General features: G+C 38.4%; 1 protein-coding gene and 1 long non-coding RNA gene across 8 annotated transcripts in view; one reads left to right on the plus strand and one right to left on the minus strand.

The window, feature by feature from the left end:
• The window catches only part of LOC132667773 (uncharacterized), a 115,599-nt gene that overhangs the window by 83,873 nt on the left and 18,344 nt on the right, over nucleotides 1–13,382 (plus strand). For 2 of the 4 annotated variants that reach the window (XR_013555825.2, XR_013555822.1), the window contains exon 5: nucleotides 2,737–3,105. The exons of 1 other annotated variant lie outside the window; for it this stretch is intronic. This is a non-coding gene — a long non-coding RNA (uncharacterized LOC132667773). Of the gene's footprint in view, nucleotides 1–615; nucleotides 768–2,736; nucleotides 3,106–13,382 lie in introns of those variants that run through there. One more of the 4 variants, XR_013555823.1, reaches the window with a different exon arrangement.
• RGS17 (regulator of G protein signaling 17) overlaps nucleotides 1–13,382 on the minus strand; it is a 96,395-nt gene that overhangs the window by 58,215 nt on the left and 24,798 nt on the right. The window lies entirely within an intron of this gene.

Here is a 13,382-nt window from a genome sequence, read left to right on the forward strand (position 1 = left end):
CGTTTGGCTATTCATGGAGGGGAGCAGCAGAGGTTCTGTCATCCAGCCCGGAGTCTTATCAAGGCTGACCAGAAGCAGCAATGATATTTTCTCTCCAGCTGCCCCAGGTGAGCCTTGCTCCTCGACATTTAGCCACCGAGCCTGTCTCACGGGCACTCTTAGAGTTCTGTGAGCTATGTAAGACCCCTTAGCAAATTGGTTTTCTGTTTCATTGTAGAGCGGATTCTGTATCTGATTGACACATAAATCAAGAAAAATTACTGGATTTAAATACATGGGGGTCAAGGACCATCAGAAGATGGTCATATATATAGTCTAAGACATCAGACTGATTGGAAGGGGTGAGGTACAAAGGAGAGACAAGACAAGAAGGCCAACTAGCTCCAACAACTCTTTCAAAAGTTTGAGAGGAATGGTAAAGAAGTGCTGGAAAAGCGTGTAGAGTCAAGGGAGGAAACTTTCATTTTTAAAGACAGAAGTGATTTAAGGTTCCTGAGAAGACTGGAAGGTAATACAAAGGACAGGTGGAGAATGCTTTCGCTAGAAGCTATGCCGCTTTTAATGTAATAGAAGGTTACGTAGGTACTGTCCAATGAACAGCTTCTTTGGCTCTAGACTGGCTGGAAGTATGCAAATATTTGCACTGGAAGAGCCTTGCCTGGTGTAGGAAGAAGGAACTGAGAAATGCCATAGAATGGATATCCCAAATGGTGGAAACAGAGCAGTTACATTCATTGAGGAATATAGAAAAAGACCCAAAATTGGAGGTGTACTCTGTTGAACTGAATACATTTGTATGCTATTTCTTCACTTCTATTTGTGAAGGATATAACCATGTTATCAAAATTTAGGTAACAGAGAAAGAAATACCTAGGCTTCAGAGTTTCCCAATGCTTTAATTTTTTTTTTAAATAATGCTCATCCTTTTTTGTGTATGTTTTTACATAGTTGAAATACAGTATATATGCAAATACTACAGGGCAGACTGTTTCACTTTTCATAATCATGTTATCTTACACAGCATTCACAGACACCATTTTAATAGTATAATTTTTAATTGCCATAATTTACCTAGCCTTTTCTCTATACTCAAACTCAATCACTGCATAAATTTGAATTACATCTCTGACAAGGAGCTCAGGGATGATCGGTGCCACATCCTTCACAAAGAGGGCAAAACCCAGAGGCAAAACAGCGAAGTGAATCCCATCAGAATCACATAGTAGATGAGCAGCAGAGTCCAGACCACGCACCTAGGCCATGACACGGGCAGCAGGCTAGCAGAACTGACTGGAACTACTACTCTAGCTGACTGCTTCTCAAAATTCTAGTCTCAAATGTTTATTACCGGTCCACACTGAGACAAGGTTTTGCAAAAGAATAAGGAAAACAGTGCGCTGGTTTATATTCTCTGACTGATCATTAGTTTCAGCTCACCTATTGGCATCAGTCCACAGATTATGCTTTGAGTAGTACCGCTCTAACTGAAAAAAAAAAAAAAAAATCACTCACAAAATGTCTGGTTCTCTCTCTACCTATCAATGGCATTAGTATATTTACTATGTTATTAGTATGTTGGATTTTCAAAGCCATATTTACTTCACTACTCTTACATTTCCTTCTCTAACAAAATCACATAAGTGCCCAGGAGATCGACCTTCTGAAAAAAGGCACTCCTACTGAATCTGCAAGCGTGAGAATGAGATGCTTACTGTGCAGGTTTACATGACTTTATTTAGAGGGATTCACACATGAAAATGGAGAGTAAAGGAGGTGGGCTGTCCTTTTCATCTGGTCAATTTTATTGTTTGATAATCCGGTAGAGCTCTTGGGATCCATGTTCTCCTGCATTGGTCTAAGAGATCCAACCCCTGAAGGATAATTATATCCCTGCTAACTCACAGCCTTTAGTTGTTCCTGACCACTACACGAAAATAATTGTTTCAAGAATTCTTTGATGGATTTAATCACTAAATGCACCATGGCAATAGGATCGTGCTACTCCCCACCCCCACTTCCAAAAAGGAGGAAATGGCTATGTATATATAATATGACAGCACGATGTCATGATTCATCATATTCAGTATGGATTGATTTTCAGAACTAATGACAAATTTGGACATAGTGCTTTAAAAAATACACTATAATTTACAAGCTATCTGAAAGTTAATCCTAAGCATGAGAAAAATGGCCATTGAACCAACAGGGTAAAACAGAACACTGGCGGTCACTGATTTCATTTCTCACTTTGCAAAAATCAGCCTGCACATCAATTATGCTGAAATTATGAATCCTGTTTTGAAGGAGCTCTAGAAGAAGCGGTGATGCCACATTCACTGTGATGGATACCATACTTCTAGCTGCCCTGAAGGAGGGTGAACTACAATGCCCCTTCCAGAATAATCTGGAATGCTTCAGCATCCTTATTACCACAGTTGGTGCCTGCAGGCAATATGCTAAACATACTAAATATGTGAAATCATTTCATTGGGAGGCAGGCACTATTTATTATTTAGGTGGTAGGTAGGTTTCTAGAAGAAGAAAAGTCTACCAGTGTTGAAGTGACTACATCTTAAGAAACTAATTTAGAAAGTGCACCCAAAATATTTTTAGTCAGTACCTGAAGCAATAAAGAAGTAACTCAGAACTCTGAGAGTAAAATCAGCAAGAGTTCAAACATAAAGGTGCTCATCATTTGCAAGAATGACCCCCCAATTTTTTTTTTTATAAATACAGAGATAAAGTGGTTTGGGAGACTTAATACAAATGCAACTGTGTTTTAAAAGACTGAAATCTAAGCTGCTGAATTGTACTCCGTGTGGAAAACTGTGATAACAGAAGAGGGATGATCTTTTCACACCACAGAAGCAGGTTTGAAAGGCAAACCCGGCTCAGCTCAAGTCCATGTATCACTTGACAGACGGACTCAGTGTCACCGTTCGTCCCACAGTGGAAACACCGATCAACATACAGCGTGTGGATATAGTTACTGATTTTATCTTTTGCTCTGATTGAGTGTTCACCAAGCAACCCTCTCATTCTGACTTAGTTTTTGCTAGCTACTATTTCTTAACATGAATTAATAAACTGGCAATGTGATTTATACATTTTGCGTCTTGTGATCTGGTAGTAAAAGTGAATTCATCAGATTACCTTTGGGTATTGAATTAAGTGATTTTCTTCCATGCTTAAAAACGTTTTATGTGTGTGTGTCTGTTACAAAAATTGAAGATGTTTACTGTAGAAAATTTAGGAAACACAGATATTCACAGTAACGAAAAATATTCCATAACCTAGAAACGACTCTTAACTATTTTTGTGTGTGTCCACACATATGCGTATCCTCTAGTCTTTCATAATGTAAACATTCACACATGCTACTCAGCAGCAAACACATGCTACCTTTCAAAGAAAAGGAAAGATGACCCAGATGCGGAGCTGAGAGGCACGGGGAATTAGTCCTAGCCCTTGAGACTTAAGCAAAAACTACCAACATTTTCCCAGCTTCCAACATTTTCCAGAATTTCTGTGTAGCAGTGACTTTTTGAGTTTCCCATTCCCCACCACCTTTTGAGGAGAGATGTCTACAGTGGTTCTCCTTTGCCTGTCCCACCACTGGATGTTGGGTGTACGGGAGATAGGTAACCTGTCTCTTCAGCTTACAGATGGAGTACTCAGTGAGCTCTAATTAAGGAACTATGCCTAAGCAGCACCACACCTGGATCTGATTTAGAGGAGATTCTGAGCTTTGAGCCTATGATGTGAGGGGAGGACACTTTTGAGAATCCTGAGATGGCCCCCAATGAGCCCTGCCTCCCTATAGTCACACAAACGTGCAATTCTCTCTTCTGGAATATGGGTTGGACTCACTGACTCACCGTTAAGGAAGAGAATAAGGCAACAGTGATGAGGTGTCACTTCTGAGATTAGGTTATAAAAAGACTGTGGCTTGTCTTGGCCCTCTCTCTCATCCCTCACTCTACCATTTGTGGCACACCCATGTGGTAAGGAACTGATGTGTCCAGCCAACAGCCAGAAAAGACTAGAAGGCTTCTGCCAACACCCACATGACTGAGTTTGGAAGTAGATTTTTCCCAAGCTGAGCCTTGAGATGACTGAAGCCCCAGGTGGCCCCCTCTTTGCAGCCTTGTGAGAGCATTTATGCCAGAAACATTCAGATAAACTGTGCCCAGATTCCTGACCTCCAGAAACTATGAGATAATACGTGCTGGTGGCACTCCTTACTAAGTTTTGGGGAGATAAGTTTTATGTAACAATAAATAACTAGTACAGATGCCTAGTACAATATAAAACTAAATTCATGTTTTATTGTTTTCAGTAAACATTTCATATGTATTAAACCTGACCTATCATTCTTATTAAGTTTATAAGTAAAGGTATTTTTTATTTCCAATGTCTGATTGTTTCCTTTTCATCCATTTATTTTTATTTTATGAATATTTCATGTCGTATATGAACTCCTGAGGACATCACTATTCTTTTTTTTTTTTTTTTTTAATTTTTTTTTTTTCAACCTTTTTTATTTATTTTTGGGACAGAGAGAGACAGAGCATGAACGGGGGAGGGGCAGAGAGAGAGGGAGACACAGAATCGGAAACAGGCTCCGAGCCATCAGCCCAGAGCCTGACGCGGGGCTCGAACTCACGGACCGCGAGATCGTGACCTGGCTGAAGTCGGACGCTTAACCGACGGCGTCACCCAGGCGCCCCAACTATTCTTATTTTAAAGTTTTTACTTTGTTTTCTCAGTTGTTAGGCCTTCAATTTTGGCATTATTGAATTTCTTTCATGATATCTGTCTTTCTTGGTCTTCCTTGGCTGTCTACTCATCTTGGTAGGTGAGACTCCCATCTGCTTGCCCATCTGCAGGTGCGTCTGCTGACTGTGGGGTGCAGAGGGTGCCATGCTGGGGTAAGGTGCCTGCAGGTAGCTTCTCTTTGGAGTATGTGGCTTACCCATTTATATTTCAGATGATAAGCCATCTGGGATAGTACCATGTCTTTGTAAGCCATATTTGCTACTTTAGCCTGGGGTAAAAACTGCAGCTGCCCACAGATTACTGTGAGGGGAAAAAGAACGAGGAATAATTCAACCGTTCCACACATGGTTCCCACTGCTCATCCAGTGATTTTCCCAGAAGCATGTACTACCTTATGTATTTTGACTATGTATTTACAGAATCTCTAGAACTACTTCCACCTATAAGAGAGTTTTCTTTAATTTTTTTTTTAATGTGTATTGATTTTTGAGGAAGAGAAAGAGAGAGCGTGAACCAGGGAGGGGCAGAGAGAGACACACACACACAGAATCCAAAGCAGGCTCCAGGCTCTGAGCCGTCAGCACAGAGCCCGACACGGGGCTTGCACCCATGAGCCATGAGATCAGGACCTGAACCGAAGTCGGACGCTTCACAGACTGAACCACCCAGGCGCCCCTAGAAAGAGTTTTCTCAAATATTTTTTGGATTGTGATTTCCTCTTGTTTCCTTCAGGAATGCCTCAAAATCAGAGACCTGGCCAATTGTCTCTTTTTCCCCCTCCCTCATTATTGTTAAGGATGTATCATAAAATACATATTTATATTTAAATATGCATACATCTATTTCTTTCTTAAGGGATCCGGGTAGGCAGAAATAGATTTATGTGCTCATCTTGCCAACTGAATCCAATTAGTAAAAACATTTATATTCTCGAAATTAGAATTCTAAATAAGGTTTCATCTAGAAGCAGAAAGTCCATTTTTAATAAAACTGAAAATAATGGGTCTAAACTAACTATAATGTTGGTGATTAAGTGGTTGAAAGGAACAGTTTGGAAATGGTCCAGCCATTTGGTGAATGTTGATTCTGCCATCAACACATTAAAGAGGTATGGTACCTTTGTGTAAAAAAGTGTAAAAGAAAATCTGGGTAGATGCATACAAAAAGGTGTGATTCTGAAACGGATACAGATGATTACACCATCTTTTTTTCAAGGCAATTACCCACATCAATGATCTGTTTAAACTTTGTTTTTCTTTTGCTGTCCATTCTACAGTCTGCTAAAGAAAAAAATCTCAGTATTATATATATATATATATATATATATATATATATATATGTATAATTCAAGCATTCATTTTATAATTTTTATATCATTCTGGTTAATATATCTAGGCTGAGTCTATTAAATGTGTGATGAAACCCTTTTTTCAGGTAAAAGATAAAGTGTTAATAAATCTTTTCCAGATATCAATATATAGTCCACACAATCTTTTTTTTTTTAATGTTTATTTTGAGAGTCAGAGAGAGAGGGAGGGAGGGAGGGGGGCAGAAAGAGTGTGCATGAGGGACAGAGAGCGAGAGAGGAGAGAGAGAATCCCAAAGAGACTCTGCACTATCAGCAGAGCCCAGTGCAGGGCTTGATCTCACAAACCTCAAGATGATGGCCTGAGTCGAAATCAAGAGTCCGATGCCTTATTAGGCACCCAGGTTGCCCCCATAGAATCTTTAATAGAAGACTGTCTTGGCAGGTACAATCCTACCACTGACCTACTTTTCTTTAAGAATGGAAAAGTATATGAAGCTTTCAGAATAATCATGTTATTTCTAGTTTAAAATTTCCTTTTCACAAATATTATTTGTTCTATAGTGCGAGAGAAATCAATTTAGGTAAAAGAAAAATTATTATCAATTTATAAAAAGGGAAAAACTGGGATGCTGAAAACTTCATTATTAAGGGTATTTACTCTACAATAGACAGAGGTAAAAATAAACATTTCACCCCCAAGTTGCTATTGCCTACAGTAACACCATTTAACAATTAATACAATAATAAATACAAGATTTAGGCAAGGATAAAAGAATTTATGAAGATTAAATAATGTAAACATTTTAAAAATATTTTAAAGATACTTCAGTATTTATAATTACCTAATTCTATAGATCAGAAAGATATAAGGAAAAAGGAGCTTGGTTTAGAAACAGCATGAAAATAATCTAATTAGTTATTCACATGTTGAGGCTGCCTAGTAATACAACTGTCTAAAAGCACAACTGATTGTAAATGTCTCCTACTGGGGTATTGAGATACTGAATTTACCTCTTCAACATGAAAAATGTGGCTATTCTGGAGAACCGTCTCATATAACTTTGTCAAGTGTAAACCCTTGAATATTTTACAGGAAATATATTAATGGTTGTTGAGCTAATGTTCCCATAGGTATGTATTCTGCAAAGATACAACACTTAAAATCCATAATTTAAGTATAAAGTTTGTAGAACAAATATTTGAGTCCAAAATACTGTTTCCACTGAATAATATTCTGTAAATTTGGGGAAATTAAAAACCTGAATCACTTTTCAATAGGTATTTGGCAAAACACATATTTAGATCAAACCATGAGCTTCTTACATGAAAAACAGTACATGAGGGAAATTGATGGAAATATGATGTCCAGATTCAGCTGGGAATACCATGAGACCGATATTTACCACTCCATGAAAATCTTAACTTAAACATTTTTCAAAAGATTACTGAATTTACCTTTTTGTACTCTTTTCTTTTAAAAAATGTAGACATACTTCATCTTTTAACCCATCTATATAAGCTCTATGTTAGAATTTTACAAGGTTTATGACTGTCCACTTTGGAGGAGTCTTCTCTGCCTGAAGAAAGTGCTGTTTTGTTGATATACCTAAATACTGAGGTGCAATTTTAACCTCATAATGTTCATGGCAAGCAGGTGAAGACGTAGGTAGCATTTCTTTAGGACAGCCAAAATGTTCTTGAGGTTTGGTTTTTGACGCTAAAGCTTTTATCAGTATCTGTTTTATTAAGATCTCTCTAGGAAACCAGAATATTTTGGTATCTGTATTCTAACAATTAATATCCATTAATTTGGTTCTGTTTTGTCATACAGTGTTTCTTGTCTTCACCCACCTCCAACTCTCCATCTCTGGTTGCTCTGCCTTTGGAATAAAGAATGTACAATTATACATGGCTTGGAGCAGAATGGACTTGGGAATCACAGAATTAAAGTGACACAGTCTGCTTAAAAAAAAAAATACCCCTAAGCTACAAAGTCAAGTGGGACTTGGAAATGCTAGAGGTCAGAACATTGCTCACAAATTATCCCAGTACAATTTAGCTTACGAATGTTTTGGAATTATACAAACAGCATTTGATGACTCATAGAACTTGTACCTTAACTGTGTTTTGCTGTTGTGCACTCCTTTTAGTCCAAGTACCCCCTGAGGAACTAAGTGTTGCAGAAGCAGTTATAGTTTCAATTTCCTTCTATGATTTGCTTTCATTTGAAAAGCAGTAAAAGGGGGGACATGGACTGACTAATTCCTGACATTATCAGGGCTTCAGAATACTAAATTTTCATTCTCCTATGAAGATGTTACTCAGGAAATGTTGTCATCAGCAGCAATTAATTAGTCTCACAACCAGGTACTGTGTACTTGAAACATTTTTTTTTTAATTTAAAAAAATATTGCACATGTGGTGTCTTATTTGATTCCAGATTTTATTTTTTTAAAAAAAAATTTTAACATTTACTTATTTATAAGAGACAGAGACAGAGTGTGACCGGGGTAGGAAGAGAGAGGGAGACACAGAATCCCAAGCAGGCTCTAGGCTCTGAGCTGTCAGCAGAGAGACTGATGTGGGTCATGAACTCACAAACTGTGAGATCATGACCTGAGCCAAAGCTGGACGCTTAACCAACTGAGCTACCCAGGCGCCTCTTGATTCCAGATTTTAGCTTGGTGTTGTTCAACACGGATATTTTTAATGGTACATTCATGCTGTCTACAGGCAGATGAACTGCATTTTGGATCACAGGGTAATTCGACCTGATTCTTTCTGTGCCTCTGAAACTCCCTGTTTTCCAGGGATCTCTTTTCACTGGTACCTAATACTGTGATCATTTCTGTAAGTCAGTGAAGCACTTGTGACTTTAGTATTGGTTTGGTTCATCTTTCTTTTTTCCACAAGGAGAAAGCTCACTTTATCTTCCACAAACCCCTTAACTACCAGCAAGGGACCTAACTCTTGATTAATCATGACCATTCCTTGCCTCCTTCAAGGATGAGGAGTAAACAAGGGGACAGGTGATGGGGATACTGCAACACATCTGGGTAAGATAATTAAATGATAGGATAAATGCTACATATTCTTTGAGTCCACAGAGATAGGGAGAACAGAGAGAGGCCCAAAAATGCACCTACTTGGGATGCCTGGGTGGCTCAGTTGGTTTGTGACTTTGAGCCCTGCTTCGGGCTGTGTGTCAGCAGCTCAGAGTCTGGAGCCTGCTTCAGATATCTGTGTCTCCCTCTCTCTATGCCTTCCCCTGCTCTGTCTCTCTCTCTGTCTCTCTCAAAAACAAATAAACATTAAAAGGGCACCTACTCAACACAATCTTGTTCTAATAGATAAGAGGATAAATATACAACATGTTTCCATTTAGCTTTCTGGAGACAAACTCAAAGTGTTCTAGCAAAAAGATCAGTACTCTTGGGGCACCTGGGTGGCTCAATTGGTTAAGAGTCCAACTCTTGATTTCAGCTCAGTTTATGATCTCACAATCTGTGAGTTTGATCCCTCCAATGGGCTCTGCACTGACAGCAGGGAACCTGCTTCAGATTCTCTCTCTCTCTCTCTCTCTCTCTCTCTCTCTCACACACACACACACACACACAAAATAAATAAATAAACTTACAAAAAATATTGGTCAGTATCAATATTAAAAAAAATACAGAAAATTCAGAGCACTGAACAACTTTAGGAAGTCTGGTTCTGTGTCATGAGGAAATAGATGAGCTTCAACTTAATAATTTTAATTCTCAGGTTGGTTTTCTTGTAGTTTTTTGAGATGTTTTCAATATATCGATAAACTGAAAACTGCACAAACAAATGGGAGAAGGACAAAAGTCTCAAAATAATTTTCCAGCCCCTTTTCTTTTCCCCTCCTCATCCATCCCCAGGCATATATTTTCAGTGGAGAAGTTTTATACCTTCTTCCAAATGGAATATCCCGTTTGCTATCAGTTTAATCTCCATAAAACATTTATGAATTAGAATGTTCAATTTAAAAAAAATAATCTTTTTTATAATTACCATATTCAAAAGGTAATTTTTTTTTTAATTTTTTTTTTTTAACGTTTATTTATTTTTGGGACAGAGAGAGACAGAGCATGAACTGGGGAGGGGCAGAGAGAGAGGGAGACAGAGAATCGGAAGCAGGCTCCAGGCTCTGAGCCATCAGTCCAGAGCCTGACACGGGGCTCGAACTCATGGACCGTGAGATCGTGACCTGAGCTGAAGTCGGACACTTAACTGACTGAGCCACCCAGGCGCCCCCAAAAGGTAATTTTTATAGTTACTACATTCATGTATAATCTTGTAGCTAACATAATCTTCATAAACTAAATAAGATAAACACTTATATCCAAAAAACAATTTTAATAATAATGCAAAATCTCAGATGCATACGTTAAGAGTTTAATATTTGTTAAGTCTTGTTTGCGAAAATTTCTGAGTCATTATATTTTTCTAGAATATGCCTACCATTTTTATTCATCATGGATATGCTATTTTTTTGTGTGTATGGATTTCTACATTCACATTAATATGCCTGTCATGGAGTGTGAAAATAATTATTTTTGATTACACTATGATCGAAGATCTAAGTTGAAAGCTGGATCAATTACTCAATAAATACATTGAGTTAATGATGCCAGTATTGAAATTAGAGAACCATGCTCTTGAATTGTTTTTGATGGAGTTCTGACAAAATTTTGGTAAAATTTCATTGAACTCTTATTTCATTCACATTAACATTTTTTTCCAGGATAAAAAGACTTTGAGGTGACTATCATAACTTTTTTTTTCCAAAATTTTATTGTGATAAAATATACAAACATAAAAATTTACCATTCTAAACCTTTTTTTAAAGATGTTTCTTTTTGAGAGAGGGTGAGTAGCGGTAGGGCAGAGAGAGGGAAACAGAGAATCCCAAGCAGGCTTTGTGTTGTCAGTGCAGCAGAGCCCAAAGTGGGGTTTGAACTCACAAACCGTGAAATCAAGACCTGAGCTGAAATCAAGAGCTGGTCGCTTGGGGCGCCTGGGTGGCTGAGTTAAGCGCCCAACTCTTGGTTGTGGCCCAGTCTGTGCAATCACAGTTCATGAGTTTGAGCCCTGCATTGGGCTCCACACTGATAGTATGGAGCCTGCTTGGGATTCTCTCTCTCCCTCTTTCTCTGCCCCTCCCCACTCACTCTCTCTCGAAATCAATACACGAACTTAAAATAGTTGGATGCTTAACCGACTGAGCTACCCAGGCAACCCTAAACCATTTTTCCAAGTGACAGTTCAGTGGTATAAAATACATGCAGGATGTGCTACCCTCACCACCATCCATCTCTACAACTATTTTCACCTCGTAAACCTGCAACTCTATGCCCATTAAATAACAACGCCCGATTCTACCTTTCCTCCCAGGCCCTGACAACCACCATCCCACTTTCGGCCTCTCTGATCCTGGCTACTAGTAAACCTCATATAAATATTTGTTTTTAGGGAAAAATTAAAATAATTTGGGGAAGGGGCGCCTGGGTGGCTCAGTCGGTTCAGCGTCTGACTTCAGCTCAGGTCATGATCTCGCAGTTTGTGAGTTCGAGCCCCATGTTGGGCTCTGTGCTGACAGCTCAGGGCCTGGAGCCTGCTTCCGATTCTGTGTCTCCTTCTCTCTCTGACCCTCCCCTGCTCACGCTCTGTCAAAAATGAATAAACATTAAAAAAATTAAAAAGATAATTTGGGGAAAATACAAATTTAAGTGCCATTTTCTAAGGGTACATAAACAATATTTTCAAAATTCAGCTTTGTCCAATCACTGCCAAATTAAAGATTCTGAGTAGCAGAGAGAGAAAATCATTATGTCTCATAATGAAATATACTTTGATATTAAAGAGAGTCTGTTAAAAGTAATTTAAGGGCGTACATCTTGGCCACCATGTGACAGATACAAAAAAAAAAAAAGCAGCAGCAAAGGGAATACAAGAATAAAACAGGAGAAACATTTCTGAAGGGGTCGTGTTCTGTTCACAATTTTAAATATTTCTACTTTGTGTTTTGGTAGAATGCTGCAATTTAATAAATTATTTTTGAAATTGAATGCCAGATGTATTTACTCTAGGAAAATCTATCCATTTAATCATTGAATCTGAGGTACACCAGGGTTTTGAATTATATATGCTATTCTATAGAGACACAGAATTCTATTTCTAAAAGTACTTCACAAATAATTCTCAAATAAATATTTTAAGAGGAAGGCATGTACCAGAATGCCATTTCTCCAAGTTTTGGCAGATTATGAAAAAATGATCTAATTCTATATTATTCATATTGGCTGAATCGTAAAAGGGATGCATAACTCTCCATATGGGAAGGCACTTGATTACTTAGAGCCTATAAGAAATAGTCGTAGCTTGGTTTGCAAATAATTACAAATAATACTTAGGTGCCACACTGTTTTCAGCTCTGAAAATGTGAATGTATCAGTTTCAGTTCTCTACAACACAGAGTCTGTCTTATAATATAGTCATCCAACTAACACTTGATAAGCATCTTCCATGTCCTGGATGAGTCTAAGAAATGTAAAGGAAAAGTAAGACAGTCTTCAGGGAGGTAACATCCTATGGGAAGAAGGACGGGAATAGATCCTTCATAATGTTACAATATAAGGACTTTGATGGGGGAATGAACAAAGCGTTCCTGGAATCCAGAAGACAGGGTTGGAGTGGCTCCCAAAGTTGTGACATTTCTGTTGTCTGTTAAGAATGGGGAAGAAGTCTGACAGGTAAGGGAGGCATCATAAGCGAAGGCATAGGGTAGGAAAGGCCATTAAGTGTTGGGGAAAGGTGATTCAATGAGGCTGAAGACAGGCTCTGGTTCTTACTTGCTGTGTAATGTAGAAATATTACTTAGCCTCTCTGGACAGTTTCCTCATCTGAAAAAAAAGAAAAATAAGGAATGATAAGAAGACTTCCCTCACTTCCTTATTGTGAGGATCTGTGATGCATGTAAAAGGCCTGGCAGTGTGTTTGCTCCACTCTGAAATGCTCAGTAAGCAAGAGCTGCTGCAAAACAGAGATCCTGGGTGTCAAGCTGGGATCGCTTCCTTATCACAGTAAGGCAGCCATTTAATCTCATTGAGTTTGCTCTCCCTTTTCCCTAATAGGAGGAGGATCAAACTAGACAGTGATCTCAAGTCTCTTTCAGCTTACAGATTATATTATAGCTATATGGCCACTGCCACATAAATAATAGTTCATATTCACCTCTCAAATGTAGGGTATTTTTTCTCCATAAGGAAAA

The sequence above is a fragment of the Panthera onca genome, chromosome B2, assembly GCF_046562875.1.
Source record: "Panthera onca isolate mPanOnc1 chromosome B2, mPanOnc1 haplotype 2, whole genome shotgun sequence".
Taxonomy (NCBI): Eukaryota; Metazoa; Chordata; class Mammalia; order Carnivora; family Felidae; genus Panthera; species Panthera onca.